The sequence below is a fragment of the Tiliqua scincoides genome, chromosome 7 (assembly GCF_035046505.1).
Source record: "Tiliqua scincoides isolate rTilSci1 chromosome 7, rTilSci1.hap2, whole genome shotgun sequence".
Classification (NCBI taxonomy): domain Eukaryota; kingdom Metazoa; phylum Chordata; class Lepidosauria; order Squamata; family Scincidae; genus Tiliqua; species Tiliqua scincoides.
In genome coordinates, this window is record NC_089827.1 from 8,866,742 (window position 1) to 8,880,381 (window position 13,640).

A 13,640-nucleotide genomic window follows, 5' to 3' on the forward strand; every position below is an offset into this window, starting at 1 on the left:
GCTCATGTTTCACCTTTGTCACGGGGGGGGGGGTGGAATTTGCAGAGTTGCAATGAGGTTAAAAAGCAATACTGAACCTTGCATGAACCACAGTTACGATTTTGCTTTCCGCTGTTCGCACAAGAGCGGCTCACAATTTCACAACAGGGCTAAAGGGCTTCTGTATGGCTGTTTCTCTGGATGCATTGCCAAAAACTTTGGAAGGGGCCTTTGTTGCCCACCTAACTTTCTATCCTCCTCGAGGCAGAATTGTAACACTGCGGCTGTTTGCTCTCATAAACACAGAGGAGGCCTTCCATGCTTGCCGGTTCTCGGCTCTCCAAAGAGTAGTTACGCAGGAGAAGCTTCCAGCACCTCGCTGACAATTTGAAGGCATATACCTGGAAGTAATAAGGGAGCAGCCGGAGAAGCTACAAAATAAAAAGCGCTGCCGGTCACCTTTAAGCAGCGAGCCTGAATGAACAGTCAAGCTAGCCAACTGCAAATGCAACCAATAATTTTGACAGAACTCACACAAGTTCTGTTGCAGAACAAAACTGAACCGCGGCCATAAATCAGGGGAGCACATCTGTTTGTAACTGCACTGCAGAGCAGAGCAGACCCTCTCATTTCGCAGGCAAAGATGAGGATTCTCATGCATATAATTCTGGATGAGTTGATGTGGCTTTCAAAGAAGCATTTTATGGCCGGGGGGGGGGGGAGAGAGATGAAAATATCTTTTTTATGGACGCAGATGCCATCAAGTCACTTAAAATGTGCCTCTTTGCCCAGTTAGCAGGGGCGGATATCATGCACATATATTATTATTATAACCTCACGGCATAAGCTTCTGCAAGCAATGGACTGGATTCTTCCATTCGCCATTTCAGAGTTTGTGGACGCAGACCAAACTTGGCACAGGGAGACTGCCATGAAAGTTTTTCCATCACGATGGCATTTAAAAACAACACTGCAGCTGAATTTCATCTAACAGACAATCCTGAGGTATGAATTGAGAGGTAATGGTATACCTTTAGAGAAGGCTCCCCAAAATTCCCAAAGAGTTCCAGGCATCTCTACCTGAGGCCCTAGAGTACAGTCGGCCCTCGATTTCTGCAGGGGATCCACTCCAGTGGCAGTGCTATGTTTAGGAATCACCCAAAAGGGTGGAAGCAACTCAATATATTATACGTTTGTTTATTGAATCACTTACACATCTGAAACCAGTTCCTGTGGTCCTCACAGTTTAGAGGTGAACAGCACAGGTAGGAAATGGCAGTGAGCTAAATCAACCTGGAGATCACACTAGCACAGCCTGAGCTTTTATAAAATCTGCTTATTGCTCACAGAATGGTCTTAACAAAAAAGTAAGATAAAATAAGAAGGCAATCAGATTGGATGTTATCATAGGTACTCAGTGCTCAGCTCACCCAGTACTCAGGTGAGAACAGCCATACAAGGAAGTTTTCTTTCCAGCTGTAGAATGAAACAACTTCCAAAGGTCATACCAAGTGTCCACCTTTCATCATAGGAGATTAGAAGGGTAAATGAAAATCTGGTTCGTGCAAGAGAGGTTTCATCTTCCTAGAAATCCAGGATTAGCGCATGAGACTGAAATTGTCTTATGAACCACTATAAAAATGCTTCCAAAATACAGTTGCAGCTGAATATCAATCGCTTAGACCAGTGTTTCCCAAAGTGTGGGTCACAACCCACTGGTGGGTCACAATGTCACGTATAGCAGGTCACAAGCTGGTCGCTCCCACTGGCAATTGTGCATGGCTGTCTTCAGATCAGAGCCATTCTGGAAGGAGACAGGTGATGCAATGGTTGGAAAGCCTCATTGGAAAGCCCTAGAGGCCTCTTTTGGGTTGCCGTGGGCCAGTGACCCACTCTACTCACATCCACAGATCTCAGACTTGCCCACAGAAAATCAACCCAGATGGGATTGAACTGTAGAAGTACTTATACTTTCAGCCAGACAGTTTATTTCCTTATAAGTACCAAATGTATGAATTTGCATGGCTATACGCAACTGCTCTATAGATTTACCCGAGGCACAAATATGGGGCAACTTTCTCTACTGTAAGCTGCTTGTGAGCTTCCTAGAGACAGCTGTATAGCAACTGCTGGATTGAAGGGGTTTTATCAGATGGACCGGATGTATCAACACAATTCTTATTTTTGCACAATGTCATTTACCTGAAAGGTGTGTAAGATGAAGAAAGAAGCGGTACCATTTATATAAAGATATGGCTGTTTGGGAAGTGCTGGACTAAATTTGGTCAATCGGCAAGAGGGATGGAGTTTTGAATTGCAAGTTTTCTGAGTAGTGTGTGTGTGTGGGGGGGGGGTCAAAATGGCAAGTACTTCTGGCACCACAACGTGTTGTGTAAATTGCACCTCCCACTCCTTATCGGAGCCATTCTGGGCAGCGACGGCAATGCACAGGAGATGCTGTTTAGTTCAATGAGAGCCTGCATGTTGCTGTCACTACCTGTGAGGTTCATGCCTGGGGGCGACTTACCCCAGAGCTAAAGGAGGCACTGAGACCAGGAGATTGGCCTACACCAGGGGTGTCCAAAGTTTTTGACAGGAGGGCCACATCATCTCTCTGACATTGTGTTGGGGGCCAGGGGAAAAAAGAATTAATTTACATTTAAAATTTGAATAAATTTACATACGTTTACATAAATGTAGATATTAAAGATGGAACTTATATGAATGAATGAAGGTCTTGCAATAGCTCAAGGCCTATAAAAGACCTTGCACAAAGCAAGGCTGGCCTTTCCTTTGCTGCAGCTGCTGCATCACAGATGTGAAACAGCAAGTAGTGGAGGGAGCCCTCATCCTACAGCTCATGCAAGAGGTCAAATAGTCACCCTCATGCTGAGAGCAGTTGCATCAGGCCAGTGTGGGCTCCATCAAATCCCTGGAGGGCCAGAGGCTCATTGAAGACTGGGGGCTCCCTGAGGGCCGCATTGAGAGGCTTTGAGGGCCGCAAGTGGCCCCAGGGCTGGGGTTTGGGCACCCCTGGCCTACATGAATGGTTTAAGCTGGTGATACTCTTTACATTCATCAGAGCTTTGTTTTGCCACAGGGGCCCTGGTATATAGTCCTCAACAGGAATTTCTCCTCCACGCTGATACAACAAGGTTGAACTGTTCAGGACGCCCCTGCTGGTTGGCTGTCTGGCCACTTGGTTGGGCTTCCGCCCCCCCCAAGACCCCCAAGGTCTACAACAACCTGTTCCTGTTCAGGTGTGCCTCTTCCGAAAGAGAGGGACTACTAGGGACCCTTTCAGCTCTCACAGGAACAAGAAGAGGTAAGGAATTGCTTCCCCTTCCCCCAGTCACTTCTCCCCTGCCACAGCCCCGGGAGGAGTGACCTCTCTCTACATATCTCCCAGGCTTCTGATGAAGCCCAGCCAACCCCACCCTTTTTGGTGCTGTGTTTTGTCTGGAGATCCCATGAAGTCATGGGCAGTATTCTCCAGGAGATGTTCTGCCTGGGAGCTCAGTCTAGGCAGTGCTTGCGATTTACTCCCAAGGAGGCCCCTACCCTTGAGGAGACCCTGGCCACCGGGGCTGGGCCCAGGTGACACTGCCCAAAATGGCTTTGACGATGAGTGGGGGGGGCACTTACCGTATTTTTCGCTCCATAAGACACACTTTTTCCTCCCCAAAAAGTGGGGGGAAAAGTGTGTGCGTCTTATGGAGCGAATACTGCAAAAACAAAACAAAACAAAACAAAAACTCCGCCCCAGCCCTGGCCCCGCCCCCTGCCCGCTCGCTCAGCTCTGCTTCCCAGTCAGAGGCTACTCAGAAGTAAGTCTCAGAGTCACTGGGGCTCACTCCCAGGAAAGCGTGGGTGGGGTGGCAGTCTCACTGTGCAAGCCCGCGTGTCTACTCAGAAGTAAGTCACAGAGTCACTGGGGCTCACGCCCAGGAAAGTGTGGGTGGGGTGGCAGTCTCACTGCCCAATCCTGTGCATGCCTACTCTGAAGTAAGTCCCATTAGAGTCAGGGGGGCTTACTCCCAGGAAAGCCTCTCTCTCCCCCCCAAGCCTGGAGCATCACAACTTCTCTGCAACACAAACACTTTCCCCCCTCTCTCACACACACAGGCTGCCCCCTTCTCTTACACACACAGATGCTCTGCCCCCCCACACACACACACTCACTCACACAGCAGGGGAGGGGCACTTTCACTCACCTCATCCAGCATCTGAATTTAAGCACCCCCCCCCCCATCACAAAGAAAAAACTGTCTCCTTGGTCAGAATGCCAGTGTTTGCTTATTGCACAAGCCCCAGGTAAGGCTAGGTTCTCACCATAAATCCAGAGGTTTGTTGTGTCTTGAGAATTCAAGTTGTGGTTGGACTTTCCACTTGCTCATTTGTATTGGAATCACGGAAGAACTGGCGAGGAGGTAGATGTGGTGTCAGCAGTGGCCCCTTTAAGGGTAAGGCCTGGGCATCCAGCAGAGTGTGCTGCACAGCTGCAGCCACTGGAAGGCAATAGGGCCCTCAGGGATATAAGAGCACCTGAGGCAGGAAGGGTTTGTGGGTTTTGAAGTAGTGCAGGTTGGAGGTAGGCGAGGAGACTGACTGGGTTTATTGAATTTGGAATCTGACTGGACTTGGATACCCTGATGGATTTGACTGACCTTGGACTGTAATTTGGCTTATTGGTTCTGGACTCTGATTTGGCAACTCTGATTGATGGGACTGATTTACTTGGCATCTGTGGACTGGAACTGGACTCACTTTTGCTTGCTGCACTGGTGAGTTGCACAAGGGGGACTGATCAGCCTTAAGCGGGCACGAGGCCCAGTGGATTGGGATTTGGCAGAACATCATTGTAGCAGAAAGATAATGTGATCCCCTATTTGTGTGCACCTGCTTTTGTGAGCTTCATAAATTCTGACTCTAGCGATGATGAGTTCTCGGGGTTTCCAGAAAACTAGAGTACTCAAACCTTTAAGTCTCTCCATTTGTTAATGACAGTGATAACGGTTCTTAATGCCACTGTTGACTGCTGTTCACTTTACATGGTTCGAATGTTATTCTGTTATAGTTTATTATTACACTATTTGGTTCAGAATATTTTTTTCCTGTTTTCCTCCTCTAAAAACTAGGTCCGTCTTATGGTCAGGTGCGTCTTATGGAGCGAAAAATAAGGTACATTGTACGTACTGCAGCACTTATCGTTTTGCCCTCCCCAGAACTATGCTACTGAGTCCTCTGCCAGGGTTCTCAGGGAAATGGAGAAAAATGCATCATAAGAGGATTGTAGTGGGTTGTAGTGGAACATATCACCATGAGAAAGAAGCTAAACTCACCAGTGAGGATAAACTACATTGTTAAGGAGTTCCTGTTGGATAATCTGTAAGAAGGAAAAGCCAATTGATTTCCATTAAAGATTCTTCTGGCCAAGTGTGACTATCTGTTTTGAGTTTCCAGGAACGTTATGTGAATGTTTATTCCTACCTTCCTTCAAATCCATTTCAGAGCATTCATTTTACAGCTCCAGACATTAAGACTATAAACATAAATTTATCGGCTGTGACATTCACACTATCCAACTATCCATTCATTCATTTTTTTCTCAATAGCTCAGCAGCAAAGCTCATCTTTTCTTTACTAAAAAGACTACAATGGATGTCATTTCACACTGGCTAATGCCGTGATATTTTGTACATTTCTACTGCTTCACTTAAGATACACATTTTTCCAGTATCGGGGATAATTCTGCTGTCCTCAGTAGCAGCAATTCAGAGCATTTGGTCGATGAGTCTCTCCTGGCCCGGCAGAAGTGCAAGACACACTTTCACCAGGGGCAAAAGTGGGAACTGGAGGTCAATATTTTGCTTGACATTTAGAAGCCATTAACTGAACATCAAGTGGCAGGGAATTTTTGGATAAAGACACAGCAGCCAGGGTCACGGTGGTGACAGTGAAATGAGAATCATCAGGTCACTCGCATGGCTGGCTTTACAAGATCGAAGCACCAGGAACTTCTCAACATTTGCTGCCAATGCTGAAACTACTTACATATCGTAAGACTGGAAGACAGAAAAGACCTAGGGAAAGAGTAACTCATAATTCCTAAGTGAAGATTGGCCAGACAATAAGGTTGTAATCCTATGTGCACTTTCCTGGGAGTAAGACCTGTTGAACACAATGGGACTTAATTCTGTGTAGACATGCATAGGATTGGGCTCTAAACCAGCTTCAGGTCATGGCACTGCAATAATTCTTATACCTTTTAAGAGGACAAAAGATCACTCCACCAGGTATAGCTTTTCTCATCAACGTGAGAAAAGTGATTGGAGGAGATAGACCTGCTGGAATACCATCCCTCTTGTACATAAGAACATAAGAACAGCCCCACTGGATCAGGCCATAGGCCCATCTAGTCCAGCTTCCTGTATCTCACAGCAGCCCACCAAATGCCCCAGGGAGCACCCCAGATAACAAGAGACCTGCATCCTGGTGCCCTCCCTTGCATCTGGCATTCTGACATAACCCATTTCTAAAATCAGGAGGTTGCGCATACACATCATGGCTTGTACCCCATAATGGATTTTTCCTCCAGAAACTTGTCCAATCCCATTTTAAAGGCGTCTAGGTTAGACGCCAAGGCTTTCTGCTCAAACCTTTCTGCTCCTAATCAACTGTGGAAGAATTAGGGGTCTGGATGAATTGCCTAACAAATGAAAACATAAGCCAAATAGAACCCACTTGGTGCCTATTTCATTCATGGCAAAACAAATATTTATTTCTTAATGGGTCTGTGGAACACCTTGCCACAGGATGTGGTGATGGCACCTGGCCTAGATGCCTTTAAAAGGGGATCGGACAGATTTCTGCAGGAAAAGTTTATAACAGGTTATAAGTCATGATGGGTCTGTGCAACTTCCTGGTTTTAGAAGTAGGCTACCTCAGAATGCCGGGTACAAGGGAGTGGCAACAGGACGCAGGTCCCATCAACTCATAGCCCAAATCTACCTAAATCCCCATGCGGTGATGCAGAGCCACACATCTGGGCTATACTGCATCCCACTGGCGATTTTTGGCTGCTGGAGGTCTCCTTGGGGTAAGGAGATATCTTGAGGTTCTCTGGGAGCCATGACTCATGGCTTGGGAACCACTAGTCTAGATGCTATTAAGCCAGCCACCTATTGAACAAATTCCACCTTTCTCAAGCTTTAAACTACGTCCTGATACAACTGTAAGGCTAGTTCCCCCCTCCTCAAGTCATCACTTCCTATACAAACCTCTTGCATTTCCTGTTCTCCAAAAGGCATAACTAATCTTTGTGCTCAAGGCACCCCCATGTTCAGAAGCATTTATAACAATTTGGAAGAAATTCCAGTGCCGCCTGGCTCAATTTCAAGCGGGAGCTTTTACAGGTGACCTTGGAAACCTCTTGCCATTATTAAAAATTGTTTTAAAATTTGAACAATTAGTGGAGAGCAGAACCGGATTGGTAGATGTGCTCTAATGGGCGAGCCGTTTCCCAATTTCAATTCCCTCCAACTCCAGGCAATCCATACAGAGTTGTTCAAGACAATGAACTATGGGGGAGAGGGGAGGAAGAAGATGGGATTCCTTTTTCCTCCAGTAGCAAGAAATTGCATAGGGAATGTCATGTTTCAAAGATGAAAGGTGCCATCATTTTCCCTCCTCCTGCCCTTTAATGAAGACAAAACTGATACCTTGTAGAGCAGGGCTCCCTTGCAAAATGCTAGCGGCATGGCAGTATCCAAGATGATGTTTTATCGCTCGGTGCCAAAGCAATGATCACACCGAAAGCAGAACAGCCCAAGAAGTCTTCGCTTCTGCAGGAAAACAATTTAGAGTTTGGTCTGGCTTCTGACCTTAACAGGGCAACAGATCCTGCCTGTTTCTTAAGTCAGTGCCTGTTCTACACCACCGAAGCTGGAATTCATCCATGGAACACATTGCACCTCTATGGAAATCAATAAAGGCATGAAACCTTTGCCAGCTTCTAACTGTGACCTAGCCTTCAACCTTAAGCCTTCAGTCTTGAGTGCTGTAGGTATGTATGCCTCACTAGATGGGGAAGCACACTAAAAAAAAAATTAAAAAGCAGCCTTAGGAATTAACATAATCCCTGCTGGGTCAGGCCAAAGCTTCCTGTATCTCACAGCGGCCCACCAGATGCTTCTGGAAGAAGACAAAATAACATAATACTTATATCCTGTGGCCACTTGTTTTGCCAGATTCCCAGTCTAAGCTTCACTTAGAGAATTATGCCCACTTTAATTTAATTAGCTCCCCTTCTTTCCCTAACAATGGCACCAGTTCTCCACTGCAGGACCCCACCACCAGGGTAGCTTGCCTGTTCAATCTGCAGAAGTCCTTCTTCCTCCCCTCTCCTGCCAGCAGCTTCTCCAGCCACTACAGCAACACCTTGGTCCTCAGCAGGTCTTGGGCATGGTAGCCATACACCAATCTCCAGCAGTCTCTGTTCCAGCATGGGTCCATTCACCCATCTGTCCTTTAGTCAGTTAGTCCATCAGCAGTTCCAGTAGTCCATCAGCCATTAATTCCTCAGTCCATTAATCCAGTCTCCTTCCTTCCTCAAGCTTTTCTGCTACTACCCACCAAAACGCTCCCTTCTTCATCAGATGCTGCTTTCATCCCTGAGGGCTCTATTGCCTTCAAGAGGCTGCAGCTGCAATCTAAGGCCCTGGTGTTAACCCCATGCTTGCCTGCCAGATCAAGGGGCCACTATTGACACCCCACCCTATCTCCTCAAGGGATCTTGTGCATTTCCATTATACCACTCCCTTGCATCTGGCATTCAGAGAGAGCCTACTTCTCATGGCTTGCACCCTATAATGGACTTTTCATCCATAAATCAGTGTTTCTGTGCAAGTTGAGTCCAGTCAACTCGTGTCCATCCCTGGTTGTCTATCCGCCCCCCCTTTTCCTGGTCACAGTGAAACTGACACAGGTAGGAAAGTTGATCTGTCTGGGACCCATGCATCTATGTCCCTCATTCCGATAAAGGCATTTGTTCAGATCTTCAAAGCAAGTTCATTTGACAAGAATATTCCCATGTCTTCACAATATAACACTACAAGCAGTTGTACCATTTCATTTAATGTGTGCACATTGTTTTTAATTCTGTAATAGTTCAGACAGAGAGGAAGTGTTATCTCAGCTATCAAAAACCCTGATGAAAACAGCAAAATTAATGCATCTATTATAAAACCTAAGTTCCACTGGTATCTTCCAGAAAGAACCTGATTATTACGTTTACAGCCCTTTTCTTCTCATGCAAATAGGCTTAATAAACCTTAAGAAGAAATTACATTGAAAAAGAATCTGAAATGTAACTAATATAGTAGCTGCATTTTAAACAGGCAGGGGAAATAAAGCGAATTCTAATATTGATCAGGATTTCCATCCCTCTGGATTTTTTCATGGAATGAGATCAAGGACCCCCTCTACCAATCTTCATTCATACTAAAAAAAAAAAAAGCACCTGAGAGTCCAACCATATGCCTACCTACTCAGAAGTAAATCCCATGATAGTCAATGGGGCTTACTCCCAGGAAAGTGTGGATAGAATTTCAGCCTGGATCAGTGATGTTGCTAGGGTTTCCATCACTTGGTGTGGGAGGCCAGTGCATCACCTCAATGATGGGTGTCTATGATCACCTCTATGATCACCTCTATGATCACCCATGTAGTGGGCGGGGCAATGCCCAAGGTAGAGGGTGTCGTGATGTACCATTGCTAGAGTTTGCATCACTTGGTGTGGGAGGTCAGTGCAACACCTCTATGATGGACCTCCTCCCATGCAGTGGGCGGGGCAATGCCCTGAGTAGTGGGTGTGGTGATGTACCATTGCCCCACATCCACTGGTTTTTTTTTTGGCTATAACTTTTGATAGAATAGAGATATTTCAACAAGGTTTGTTTCCCTGCATTCTGCATGAAACGGCACATTGATTGATATATAACAAGATGGTATTATTTGAGAATACCAAGATTTAAAAAATTTTGGTGAGTAGTGGTGTCACACACACCCTCGCGTACATCACCCGTTGCGGCCTGCACGCCGCGCACCGCCCTAGCGATGACATTGAACTGAATAATACACCAAAAAGGCACAGCTTTTGCATGTATAGCTTTTTAGGTCCTGGACAGGAAGAGCTCAATTGCCTGCGTTCATGAACACCCTTCACCAAAGTTAAATCTCACTTTGCTGAAATCAAATGTCGGGATCCACAGATACCTCCGTGCTTTGCTAGCTCTGAAAGTGTCTCTAATGCAGTGGTTTGTATTCTAGAACAAATGGGCAGAAAAGGACCTGTCATGAAAGAGAACTATATCATTAAACTACCTATTATAACAAGTCTTTTCTTTTGATATGACAGGCTTTTAAGATGAATCCAGGCAGGCACTCTTGTTTCATGCAATTTTTTTTTTCCTTTCCACTGTCCTTTTTTTTTTTTTTTTGTTCTTTTTTAATTCCTCAGTATCCTACAGTACATTTATCTGCCTTCTGGAAATTGCTTCCAAAAATCGAAAGCCTTTCTAAATGAGCATGATTGAACCCGCCCAGCGTTCACTTCCCAAGATGCTTTCTTTCCGACTGTCGCCCAATGACTGCAATGTCAGATTCAAACATTGCACTTAACAGCACAATCCTATCTATTATTAGCACTGGTGCGGCACCCACCACACCAGTGCTAGCCAGTGAAAAACATGTTGTAAACAGTGCCGGTTCCATCATGCGCTCCATCTTGCGCAGCAATGCTCCATCAAGGCAGAAGATGGCTAGGATTGGACCGCTACTGGGAGAATATCTGTTGCTAAGGTCTGTTAATCATGATATGAAGTTGATTGGTAGCAGTAGATTCAGAATAGGAAAAAAAAATCCCAAATGATTTCTCACTGTGCAGAATTAACTAATAGAGTTTCAATGCAAGCGTTTTATAACTTGGGACCCAATTATCTTAAGAACCATTTACTCCCATAGGACTCTTATTCCCTTACCTTGGGGCTTCATTGTGGCTGCATCGGTTGTGGAAAGTTGGATAGGATCGGGCCCAAAATGTTTCCATTTGCCTGGACACAGTGGTTGAGAAGGATTTTACAGCTGTTTTTGAATGTTATCAGAGTTGTCTTTGTGGTTTACACGGTTCTCCTTCTGCTTTGTATTGATGGTTGTTTTGTTCTCTTAAGTGTGTTCATGAAGACTTCTATTGATCTTTTAAGAGAAACCACTAGGGACTTTATTATACATAATAAAGAAAAGCCTGTGTGTTTTGTAAATAGACATCACAAACATGCTGGAGATGTCCCACACTCACTCCTCACAAGGAAAGAGTGCCTGTAATTGCCATCTCTGGGATTTCCTATCACTTGGGGGAAGAGTGGGGAGTGTGGGGTGTGGGGAGTGATCATATTATGCAACAAGTGCTCTTCTGGAACGAATGACATTTTTTCCTAAAGACACTGCACAAGATAAGATCCAGATAATCTCAATCACAATAGTATACGCTCAGGAAGGGAGGGAATGTCTCTACGCGTGACATTTCCTCAACTTCCCAGGCATTTCCTAGGGGTAGAGGTCCAAATGAGCTGGTTTTCTAGACAAAGGAAGAATTACATCTTGTTAAACGTTAACAGCCCAGTCTTATTGTCTGTCCTCCGCACCGATGCAGTGGTGCCAAAATGGCTACCGCTGCATCCTGCCTGGGGGGGGGATAGTTGCAGAAGTCTTCCCTGGTTAAACCTCTGCAGCACAAGGGGTCTAGCTAAATAGCCGGCACAGGTCTGTATGGACCCATGCTGCAGGATTGGGTCCAGGAAGGGTGTTAGGGTTCAGCCGCAGCCAGACCCACCCCTTCCTGGACCCATATACCCCTACCCTATTCCACCCATCCCTCACTTCCATCGCCATCTCATTTTGCTCTCCTGCCAGCTTACCTGGATCAATGGACAGCTCTGGCCAGTATCCCCAGGGGCATGTTGAGTAGCTGCCAAAGTGCCTTTTACGGCTGGTGCTACTTTAAGGCAGTCAGCACCAGTGGGAGAGGTGCAACGACAGTGGTTTGAGTAGGAAGGACTGGGCCATAAATGTGTGAAGTGGCCCACACTGTTCCTGGTGAATTCTGTTCAACCAGTAGCCGAAGCAAATATTTGCAGGCCCTACCCATCAGTCACAGTCCCATTTATTCATACTTCAGAATACTTTAAAAATGCTTCTGGACAGATTGGTTCAGGCATAGATTTATCTCCAGCTGTCTTTGGTTGATGGCATATATTAAGTGCAGTCACATTTAAATTGATGTTATCTAGACGCCATTCTCATTTTTTGACAGCGCAAGAGGACAGAGCTGGCACTTTCTCCTAAAGAATTGACTCACGGCACAATCCTACCCAGCACAGGAAGAGAGGGTTCAAACGACTTCTCTTGCATCCTGTGCTGGAAGTGGGCAGACTAGATGTCCCATCAGGGGAAGGGGACATGCATCCCCTTAACCTGAATAAAGCCCCAGTCTGCTCAATGGGGCTTCTTGAGTCCTTGCCAGTTTTGCTGACGCAGACGCAAGAAGCCCCATGTTGGATTTCTGAACCTATCACGGGGGATAGGATTCCGTGGAGGAGGCCTCCACCACTCCCAACCCCCTCCCGGGCCCTCCACCATTCCTCCCTCTGTCTGCATACCAAGGAACGGGGCAGGGGAGAATGGGTGGCAGGCTGGCACATGGGCAACCCAGCACAGGGAGCAGTGCCAGGCTGCTTGAATCTGCGCCAATGCTTTAGGTGGTGCAGATCTGAGTAGACCCATTGGGGCTTCTGCTGCTTTACCTAGGGCAAGGGGAATCGATTCCTCTTGCCCTGGGCTGAGACAGCCCCAACCCCCCCACTGGATACACGGCAGGCCAGCTTGCCAGCCTGTTCCAGCGTGGGTTATGATTGGGCTATCCGTTTCACTTTCCATGGTTTCGCTTTCTTTGTCAGCTATCAGCTTGTCAGCTTCACGTCCCACCAACAATTGAGTCAGCAGCAACTGTTACCCTGCACATGCCCAATCTCATCTGATCTTGGAAGCTAAGCAGGGTCAGGCCTGGTTAGTACTTGGATGGGAGACCACTTGGGAATACCGGGTGCTGTAGGCTTATACCATAGTCTTTTGAGACTGAAGGTTGCCAACCAACAATTGAGTCACGACCCACCGTTTGGGAAACACTGACCTATTGTATGTACTGGTTTTCTAGATGAAGGTGCATTAGACCCTGTGATAGACCTTCTAATAAACCAACTCCCGAGCTTTGGGATTTATTTGAAAAAAGTCAATTTCTGTACTAAAGTATGGGAGGAATGTAAAGCATGAATTAAATGGAGACAAAAAAAATTCCATAATGTTAATCTGCTGTCTCATAGCAGGTATTAAATCATATTTAATATTGGACTTCTCCATACAGAAGAACTTGACTCCCATGGCCACCTAAATAGCTGTGGTCCCATGCCCAAAGTAGACAGCCTGTAAATAACGTACAAGGCAGCCACAAATTACTGGACCATGATTCTACTCCAATAAGCTTTCCGTGACACTGCAGATGTCAGGAGTGAAGCTGAAATATTCTGTATACCTAGCTAAGGTAAAAA

The 13,640-nt window shown here is 46.1% G+C and overlaps 1 pseudogene; it reads left to right on the plus strand.

The window, feature by feature from the left end:
* Positions 1-13,030: 13,030 nt before the first annotated feature.
* LOC136657828 (5S ribosomal RNA) lies at positions 13,031-13,150 on the plus strand (annotated as a pseudogene).
* The last annotated feature ends 490 nt before the right edge of the window (positions 13,151-13,640 follow it).